Consider the following 10,283-nt stretch of genomic DNA (forward strand, 5'->3'; position numbering starts at 1 on the left):
ACCCCACTCCCTACATCTGTGTCCCCCAGGATTCTGGCTTTGGGTCTCCTCTCTCTCACTTGGGACCTCTTCCACACTCCTTGCTTTCATTATGGCATCCATGCAGTTGGCTCCTGGATCAGTCAGGGCCCAACCAGGAAAGCAAGAAACCATACTGAGTATTTAAAACAGAGGGAATTTATTCCAGGGACATGGTTCCACAGTGATAGCTGAGAAGCCAAATGGGCAGTAGGAAGGGACACAGGAGCCCAGGTTCCTGGGTCACCTGGCGGGAGTGGGCGCCATAGGGAGACAGAGCAATTCATTGCTGGACACGTTCTCTGAAGCAGAGGGAGAGAGATGACAAAATACACTGCCTCTCCCCTTCCACCCGCCGTGCTCCTGCCATTGGCTGAAGCAGCTGGAAGGCAGTGAGAAGGGAGGCAGGGCTTAACTCAGTGCAGGGCAAGGGAAGAGCCAGGAGTGGATCTGAGATTAACACAGCCCCATACCTATACTTCCTGCCCCAGCTTGATCACGATCTGCATGCCCCACCACTTACGGGACACCTGTAACTCAGCACGTCTCAGCTGAATCTCCTTCCCACAAAACATGTTCCTCCACCCAGCGTCCTTATTTCTATCAGTGGTCCCTGATTCTCCTGGAGGCAGGCTGAAAGCTTCCAGCAAGGCCTCTGACTCCTCCCTCCTTCTCCTCCCTCCTCCATGTGGTGTCAGTTTCCAGGTCCAAAAGGTTCTTTGAAGAAAATACCCATACCCCCGCCCGCCTTTCCATTCTTACTACTCCCACTTAATTCACATCTCCTCTTCTCTTGCTTGGCTTCTAATAAGAGCCTCTTCATTGGGTTCCCCGCTTCCATTAACATTTCCCTGAGTCATCCTACACCACGACCTGCCCATCACTGGTGAATCAAACATGACTCTTCCCGCCCTGCAGCCTTATGCCCCACCACTGCTCACTCAGACCTCATGACCAGTCAGTCTTTTTTCCGGTTCCCCTAGGGCGTCCTGTGCTCTCTCACTCTGAGCCTTGGGTCATCCTGCCTACTATCTGGAATGGCACTTTCTCTTTGCATCTCCTCCAGTGGAAACCCCACTCAGCCCTGCAGCTCCACATTGATGTAAATCTTTTGGAATGAAATTTTCTTTTTTTTTTTTTGGCCGCACCATTCGGTGTGTGGGATCTTAGTTCCCTGACCAGGGATCGAACCTGTGCCCCATGCAGTGGAAGAGTGGAGTCTTGACCACTGGACCTCCAGGGAAGTCCCTGGAATGAAATTTTAACAGCAGATTCCAAAAGCCTTCAAAATGTGCTTATTCTCTGACCAAGCAATTCCACTTCTGAGGATCTGGCCTAAGAACATAATCAGAAATGTGGCCAGAGATCCTCACTGGAGTATTTGCCTGTTAGTAAAAGATTGTAAACAATCCAGGTATCCAACATGGAAGGCAATAGTTCCATAAACTATGGAAACAGCCATTGAATGAGATTTTATGCATCTATTAAAAATGAAAATTACAGGGACTTTCCTGGCAGTCCAGCGGTTAAGACTCTGCGCTTCCACTGCACGGGTTGCTGTTTCGACCCCTGGTCGGGGAGATAAGACCCCGCATGCCGCATAGCCCAGCCTAAATAAATAAAATAAATAAAACTTAAAAATAGAATAAAATAAAAATGGAGAAGGCTGATTGACACTCAGGTTCAGCTCCTGAGCCCAAAATACAACACTGGGCTGCATATTAGACAACATTAGTAATTAAAAAAAAAAAAAAAGTCTGGCCAACAGACCAAAGGGGGGACAAAATGAAAATGAAAATTACAATCGTATAGGGAAAGGCTCATATTATACATGTGAAAAAAAGCAGAATACAAACTCATATTTTTTTTTAACAAATTATTTGTACTGTTTTTTGTTTGTTTGTTTTAAATTTATTTATTATTTATTTTTGGCTGTGTTGGGTCTTCGTTTCTGTGCGAGGGCTTTCTCTAGTTGCGGCAAGCGGGGGCCACTCTTCATCGCGATGCACGGGCCTTTCACTGTCGCGGCGCACAGGCTCCAGACGCGCAGGCTCAGTAGTTGTGGCTCACGGGCCTAGTTGCTCCGCGGCATGTGGGATCTTCCCAGACCAGGGCTCGAACCCGTGTCCCCTGCATTGGCAGACAAACTCTCAACCACTGCGCCACCAGGGAAGCCCCAAACTCATATTTTTAAAATTGTATATACATGTGCAACAACACATCATCTTTATCAAGCACTTGGTTTGTACTGGGTACTGTCCCGAGTGATTTACATGGATTTACTCATTTAAGCCTCACAACAGTCCTACAAGCTACTAAATGAAGAACCTGAGGCACGGAAAGCCCTAGATCACGCGGCTGGTGGGTGGCAGGGCTGGAAGGGAGTGCAGGCAGCCCAGGGCCTGTGCACTTAGCCATGCTGCCTCCCAGAAGGAGTGGAGCCCCAAAGACTGAAAGGGCAATAACAGCCAAACCTTGCCATGGTAGGTAGAATAATGGCCCCCCAAAGACAGTCACATCCTAACCTCCGGACCTGTGACTGTGTTACTTTTTATGCAAAAGGAATTACGATTGCAGATGGAATTAAGGTTAATAACTAGCTGACCTTAAAATGGGGAGATTATTCTGGATTAACTGGGTGGGCCCAATGTAATCACAGGGTTCCTTATAAGTGGAAGAGGGAGGCAGAAGAAAGTGAGACCGAGCGATGATAATATGCCCAACCTTGCTGGCTGTGGAGATGGAGGAATGAGGCCAGGAGCCAAGGGATGCAGGCCAACTCTAGAAGCTGGAAAAGGCCAGGAAACAGATTCTCCCCTAAAGCCTCCAGCCTCCAGCCATACCAACATGTTGATTTTGGCCCAGAGAAACCTATCTCAGACTTCGGACCTCCATAACTGTAAGATTAAAGATGTGTTGTTTAAGCCACTAAATTTGCAGTAATTTGTTACAGCAGCAATAGAAAACACACCCACCAAAAAAGCAAAACAAAGCAAAAGTTCCAGTAATAAATGTGCATTGAAAAAGATTGGACAGGTCTTCAATAGAATGAAAACAATCAGTTATATCTGGTTGGTGAATCTCTTTGTTTATTTTTAAAGAATGATAATTTCTTTTTTCATATTTCCAAATTTTCCAATATCTTTTTTGTACCATTTTTATAAGGGGAAAACTCTCCCTAAGCAATCATACCCATTCTTCAAGGTCCAGGTCAAATGCCGCCTCCCCCAGGAAGCCTCCCAGATGCTTTACCCATGGTTAGGGGTGGCATCACCACTCCGATGGCCTTAACACTACATCTGGATTCTAAATGCCTCAGAAGCAGGGTCCATGTGGGATTCTCCCCCTAGCTCAGGGGCCCTGGCTAGTGCTAGGGGGGCCCTGGATTCAGGAACAATCAATCATTTTTCCTAACTGAGGTACTTCAAAGCTGTATTTCCCGACACTCTGATGGGATTCTGGGTGGGGAGGGTGGGACTGTGCGGGGAGACATGGCCTCACAGAAGCTCTTAGGGGGCAGTGCGCAGAACTTCCTGCAGCACCAGCTCTAAAGATTCTAAAGATTGCTGCTCCATATCTGAAATGTGGGTGCTTCCTAATAACCTCTATTTTTTCTCCCTATCATATAGGTGGAGGGTATAAGCAGATAGGTGAGGGGGGACCCCAGAGAAATAGAACCAGGCACGGCTTTCTTGACATAAGAGAAGCCATTTTGGCCTAAGCCATTTTGTGATCTAAGCCTGGCCACAGTGCTTGCCCTTGAACAGGTCTCAGTAATCAACAATCTTAAGGGAAGTAAGGGAATGCAGGAACAAAGGAAAAGCAGTCAAGAAACAGGCTGGGTCGCTTTGCTGTGCACCTGAAACTATCACAGCATTGTTAATCAGCTATACTCCAATGTGAAATAAAAAGTTAAAAAAAAAAAAAGAAACAGTAGTTCAGATAAAACAGAGTCCTAGTTCCTCCTCAAGGGATATGCGTAACAATCTTTGAGTTCTGCAGGCACTAAGGCCCCCACCCAGGTGGAGGATGGGATGATGTTGACCTTTCCTGACCTTCATGACTTCAAACAGTTTAAGCTTGGACTCTGTTGACCTTTGCCCCAGTTCAATGCTGAATTCTCCTCTGCTCAAGCCCCTCATGAATATGCATGTACCCTTAGCTTAACACTCCTTTGGGAAAGCAAGTGTTCTCCTTGCTGCAGGTAATAAATCCTTCCTTCTCCGGATGTTTGGCTTGGTTGTGTCTTTTGACTTGGCACCGACAAGAGGTGAACCCAGTTTTCAGGTAAGGGCAGGGGGATTGAAGTAACCCAGGTAACAGAGGCTGGGCCTCTGTGGGCCTGTGGTTGTTCTGAGGAGAATGGCATGAGAAGTCTTGTGGCTCCATGGCAGGGAATGGAGGGATGGAGAGGTATAGCGGGTGCTAAAACTGGATGTCCCCCGTGCTAGGGATGGTCAGGACTTCTTCAGCCATATCTCAATACCAACTTCCAGAATCATTCTCCGAAATCAAAGCTGAGCGTGCCTCTCTCATGCTTGTCCCGCAGGTGAAGGCTCCCCATGCCCTCCAGGTTGGAGCCAAGCTCTTCATCAGAGTGACCCAGCCCTGCTCGCCTCCCCAGCCTCCTCTCCCGAGCACCCTGTCTCCCACCTGGCGGGATCCAGTCCCACTGCACTACTGCCCTCCCAAGCAAGTCCTTCTCCCACATGGCTTGCTCGCTCCGCACACGCTACCCCCTTGTCTAGAGCATCCTTCCCTAGCCCCGGTCCCGCATGGCTCTCCAAGTTCTCCACGCCTGCTCTGAAAACCGCCTGGCCCACCCAGGAGGTTGGGGCTCCTCTGCTGTGCTCCCAATCCCCTTGCGCCTCCTGATGCATCATGCCCTGCCTTGGAGGCCCTGCTATTAGCACATCCTTATAGGCTGTGAGCCCGCTCCTGCAGTGCCAGCTGTAGAACAGCGGCTCCACCTCTCAGATGCTGGAGTCCCCGACAACCCCCGGATTCTCCTCTCCTACTATATGTCATGGGGGGCCAGTGGGTCCCCAGAGCTAGCACAGTGCCAGGCACAGAGTGGGGCTCAGTAACATCATCCTTCATCTGTCTTATGAGAAGTGTCATGGGCAGTAGAGTCCTTTGCAGCCTGGAGTCCATCCCAGAGCTCTTCCTCCTGCCAAAAGCCAGAGCTGGATAAAGTCCCTCTTCTTCCAAGGCAGCCTGCAGAGGCCTCAGAGCCGAGAGAGGCAGCAAAGCTCAGTGCCTCAGAATTCACCAGCATCCTTTCCAGGGGCGGGCAGCACACTGCCTGCAGGGCAGAAAGACCCAGGCTCATATCCCCCAGCTCTGCTGCTGACCCACTCCCACTCCCTTATCTGAGAAGTGGGGGTGATGCTTCCCCCATAAGAGTGTCACAAAGACTAAATAAGCACACAATTCTAAAATGAGGGCTGTTTGTATGTGGAGAGCCCTGGTCAATTGTAAGAGCTAAGTTCTGGATTTTTCTTTCAAAAAAGAGATTTGTCCAGCATCGGCATTAGATACTGTAATCAAAAAGAGTGACAATCCCATTGTAAATGGAGTCCGTGGACGCTGCCCTCTCCAACATCACCGTTACTCTTCTTATTGTTGAATCTGGCAGCACCTTGCTGTCCTTATGGGCCTCCATCTCCAGGCACAGATGACCACCCCTTTCTTCTCAAAGTGACCTTTCCGTTGGCTCCCGGGACCACCCCCCCCAACCTCTCGCTGTTCTGTCCCACTATGCTTGACTGATTTCTCTTCCCCCATCATCCTTAAAGTCAGTGGTCTCCAAAGGTCTGCCTCCACCCCCTTCTCTCTTTGCCTTGGGCAGGAAATGATGCTCACACCTTGTTTGGTCCAGAGCCCCAGACCTCTATATCTAGTTCCTTCCTGGACAGCTCTTCAGGGATGACACAGAGCCCCCAGGACTCCAGGAGGCCTGAACCAAATTCCCTCCTGACCTGCTCCTTGCTTCCCAGATTCCCTCCATCTGCCCACCTGGGCGTCCTTCTAGTCACTCCTACACACGTACACTCGAGTCAGTCACCAGGGACCCTGCTGGATTTCTCCGTGCACCTCTCTAAGCACAAGCCCCTGTGCACATTACAGGTGATTCTTGGACTCATTTAAACTCCAGGGTCCCTGAAATAGGGACAGTTTCCAACTGCCTTTCCACACTGGGGTCCATAGGACACCCTCTGTGCCAGCTGGTGACTCAGTCCCTTCCCTGTGGACTCAGGAGTGGCCTGCAGCAACCCAGGCCAGCATGCCAGGCCTATCACTTTCTTTTCTTTTTTTTTTTTCCTAGCAACTGCCCCCTTCCATTTTTTTTTGAATTTTTGAACTTTATTTTTTTATACAGCAGGTTCTTGTTAGCTATATATTTTATACATATTAGTGTATACATGTCAGTCCCAATCTCCCAATTCATCACACCACCCCCCTTACCACCACTTTCCCCGCTTGGTGTCCATATGTTTGTTCTCTACATCTGTATCTCTATTTCTGCCCTGCAAACCAGTTCATCTGTACCATTTTTCTAGGTTCTACATATATGCATTAATATACAATATTTGTTTTTCTCTTTCTGACTTACTTCACTCTGTATGACAGACTCTAGCTCCATCCGTGTCTCTACAAATGACCCAATTTCGTTCCTTTTTATGGCTGAGTAATATTCCATTGTATATATGCACCACATCTTCTTTATCCATTCGTCTGTCGATGCACATTTAGCTTGCTTCCATGACCTGGCTATTGTAAATAGTGCTGCAATGAACATTGGGGTGCATGTGTCTTTTTGAATTATGGTTTTCTCAGGGTATATGCCCAGTAGTGGGATTGCTGGGTCATATGGTAATTCTATTTTTAGTTTTGTTTTTTTTTGTTTTTTTTTAAATTTATTTATTTATATTTATTTTTGGCTGTGTTGGGTCTTCGTTTCTGTGCGAGGGCTTTCTCCAGTTGCGGCGAGTGGGGGCCACTCTTCATCGCGGTGCGCAGGTCTCTCACTGTCGTGACCTCTCCCGTTGCGGAGCACAGGCTCCAGACGCGCAGGCTCAGTAGTTGTGGCTCATGGGCTTAGTCACTCCGCGGCACGTGGGATCTTCCCAGACCAGGGCTCGAACCCGTATTCCCTGCGTTGGCAGGCAGATTCTTAACCACTGCGCCACCAGGGAAGCCCTATTTTTAGTTTTTTAAGGAACCTCCATACTGTTCTCCATAGTGGCTGTATCAATTTACATTCCCACCAGCAGTGCAAGAGGGTTCCCTTTTCTCCACACCCTCTCCAGCATTTGTTGTTTGCAGATTTTCTGATGATGCCCATTCTAACTGGTGTGAGGTGATACCTCATTGTAGTTTTGATTTGCATTTCTCTAATAATTAGTAATGTTGAGCAGCTTTTCATGTGCTTCTTGGCCATCTGTATGTCTTTGGAGAAATGTCTATTTAGGTCTTCTGCCCATTTTTGGATTGGGTTGTTTGTTTTTTAATATTAAGCTGCATGAGCTGTTTATATATTTTGGAGATTAACCCTTTGTCCATTGATTCGTTTGCAAATATTTTCTCCCATTCTGAGGGTTGTCTTTTCGTCTTGTTTGTGGTTTCCTTTGCTGTGCAAAAGCTTTGAAGTTTCATTAGGTCCCATTTGTTTATTTTTGTTTTTATTTCCATTACTCTAGGAGGTGGATCAAAAAAGATCTTGCTGTGATTTATGTCAAAGAGTGTTCTTCCTATGTTTTCCTCTAAGAGTTTTATAGTGTCCGGTCTTACATTTAGGTCTTTAATCCATTTTGAGTTTATTTTTGTATATGGTGTTAGGGAGTGTTCTAATTTCATTCTTTTACATGTAGCTGTCCAGTTTCCCCAGCACCACTTATTGAAGAGACTGTCTTTTCTCCATTGTATACCCTTGCCTCCTTTGTCATAGATTAGTTGACCATAGGTGCATGGGTTTATCTCTGGGCTTTCTATCCTGTTCCATTGATCTGTATTTCTGTTTTTGTGTCAGTACCATATTGTCTTGATTACTGTAGCTTTGTAGTATAGTCTGAAATCAGGGAGCCTGATTCCTCCAGCTCTGTTTTTTTCCCTCAAGACTACTTTGGATATTTGGGGTCTTTTGTGTCTCCATACAAATTTTAAGATTTTTTGTTCTAGTTCTGTAAAAAATGCCATTGGTAATTTGATAGGGAGTGTGTTGAATCTGTAGATTGCTTTGGGTAGTATAGTCATTTTCACAATGTTGACTCTTCCAATCCAAGAACATGGTATATCTCTCCATCTGTTTGGATCATCTTTAATTTCTTTCATCAGTATCTTATAGTTTTCTGTATACAGGTCTTTTGTCTCCCTTGGTAGGTTTATTCCTAGGTATTTTATTCTTTTTGTTGCAGTGGTAAATGGGAGTGTTTCCTTCATTTCTCTTACAGATTTTTCATCATTAGTGTATAGGAATGCAAGAGATTTCTGTGCATTAATTTTGTATCCTGCAAATTTGCCGAATTCATTGATTAGCTGTAATAGTTTTCTGGTGGCATCTTTAGGATTCTCTATGTAGAGTATCATGTCATCTGCAAACAGTGACAGTTTTACTTCTTTTCCAATTTGTATTCCTTTTATTTCTTTTTCTTCTCTGATTGCCATGGCTAGGACTTCCAAAACTATGTTGAATAATAGTGGTGAGAGTGGACATCCTTTTCTCGTTCCTGATCTTAGAGGAAATGCTTTCAGTTTTTCACCATTGAAAATGATGTTTGCTGTGGGTTTGTCATATATGGCCTTTATTATGTTGAGGTACGTTCCCTCTATGCCCACTTTCTGGAGAGTTTTTATCATAAATGGGTGTTGAATTTTGTCAAAAGCTTTTTCTGCATTTATTGAGATGATCATATGGTTTTTCTCCTTCAATTTGTTAATATGGTGTATCACATTGATTGATTTGCGTATATTGAAGAATCCTTGCATCCCTGGGATAAATTCCACTTGATCATGGTGTATGATCCTTTTAATGTGTTGTTGGATTCTGTTTGCTACTATTTTGTTGAGGATTTTTGCATCTATGTTCATCAGTGATATTGGTCTGTAATTTTCTTTTTTTGTAATATCTTTGTCTGGTTTTGGAATCAGGGTGATGGTGGCCTCGTAGAATGAGTTTTGGAGTGTTCCTTCCTCTGCAATTTTTTGGAAGAGTTTGAGAAAGATGGGTGTTAGCTCTTCTCTAAATGCTTGATAGAATTCACCTGTGAAGCCATCTGGTCCTGGACTTTGGTTTGTTGAACGATTTTTAATCACAGTTTCAATTTCATTACTTGTGAGTAGTCTGTTCATATTTTCTATTTCTTCCTGGTTCAGTCTTGGAAGGTTTTACCTTTCTAAGAATTTGTCCATTTCTTCCAGGTTGTCCATTTTATTGGCATAGAGTCGCTTGTAGTAGTCTCTTAGGATGCTTTGTATTTCTGTGGTGTCTGTCATAACTTCTCCTTTTTTCTTTCTAATTTTATTGATTTGAGTCCTCTCCCTCTTTTTCTTGATGAGTCTGGCTAATGGTTTATCAATTTTGTTTATCTTCTCAAAGAACCAGATTTTAGTTTTATTGATCTGTGCTATTGTTTTCTTTGTTTCTATTTCATTTATTTCTGCTCTGATCTTCATGATTTCTTTCCTTCTACTAACTTTGGGTTTTGTTTGTTCTTCTTTCTCTAGTTCCTTTAGGTGTAAAGTTAGATTGTTTATTTGAGATTTTTCATGTTTCTTGAGGTAGGCTTGTATTGCTATAAACTTCCCTCTTAGAACTGCTTTTGCCGCATCCCATAGGTTTGGATCGTCGTGTTTTCCTTGTCATTTGTCTCTAGGTATTTTTTGATTTCATCTTTGATTTCTTTAGTGATCTCTTGTTATTTCGTAACGTATTGTTTAGCCTCCATGTGTTTGTGATTTTACGTTTTTTTCTCTGTAATTGATTTCTAATCTCATACCATTGTGGTCAGAAAAGATGCTTGATATGATTTCAATTTTCTTAAATTTACTGAGGCTTGATTTTGTGACCCAAGATGTGATCTATCCTGGAGAATGTTCCGTGTGCACTTGAGAAGAAAGTGTAATTTGCTGTTTTTGGATGGCATGTCCTATAAATATCAATTAAATCTATCTGGTGTATTGTGTCATTTAAACCTTGTGTTTCCTTAGTAATTTTCATTTTGGATGATCTGTCCATTGGTGTAAGTGAGGTGTTAAAGTCCCCC

The 10,283-nt window shown here is 44.7% G+C and overlaps 1 protein-coding gene across 3 annotated transcripts in view; it reads right to left on the reverse strand.

Annotated features, from left to right (window-relative positions):
* The window catches only part of MROH7 (maestro heat like repeat family member 7), a 57,246-nt gene extending 53,722 nt beyond the window's left edge, over positions 1–3,524 (reverse strand). For 2 of the 3 annotated variants that reach the window (XM_082428904.1, XM_082428905.1), the window contains exon 1: positions 781–3,524. The gene's annotated coding sequence lies outside the window, so the exon portion shown is untranslated. The remainder of the gene's footprint in view (positions 1–780) is intronic. The other variant, XM_082428906.1, reaches the window with a different exon arrangement.
* Positions 3,525–10,283: the final 6,759 nt, after the last annotated feature.

The sequence above is a fragment of the Balaenoptera physalus genome, assembly GCF_965194825.1.
Source record: "Balaenoptera physalus genome assembly, chromosome: 1".
Classification (NCBI taxonomy): Eukaryota; Metazoa; Chordata; class Mammalia; order Artiodactyla; family Balaenopteridae; genus Balaenoptera; species Balaenoptera physalus.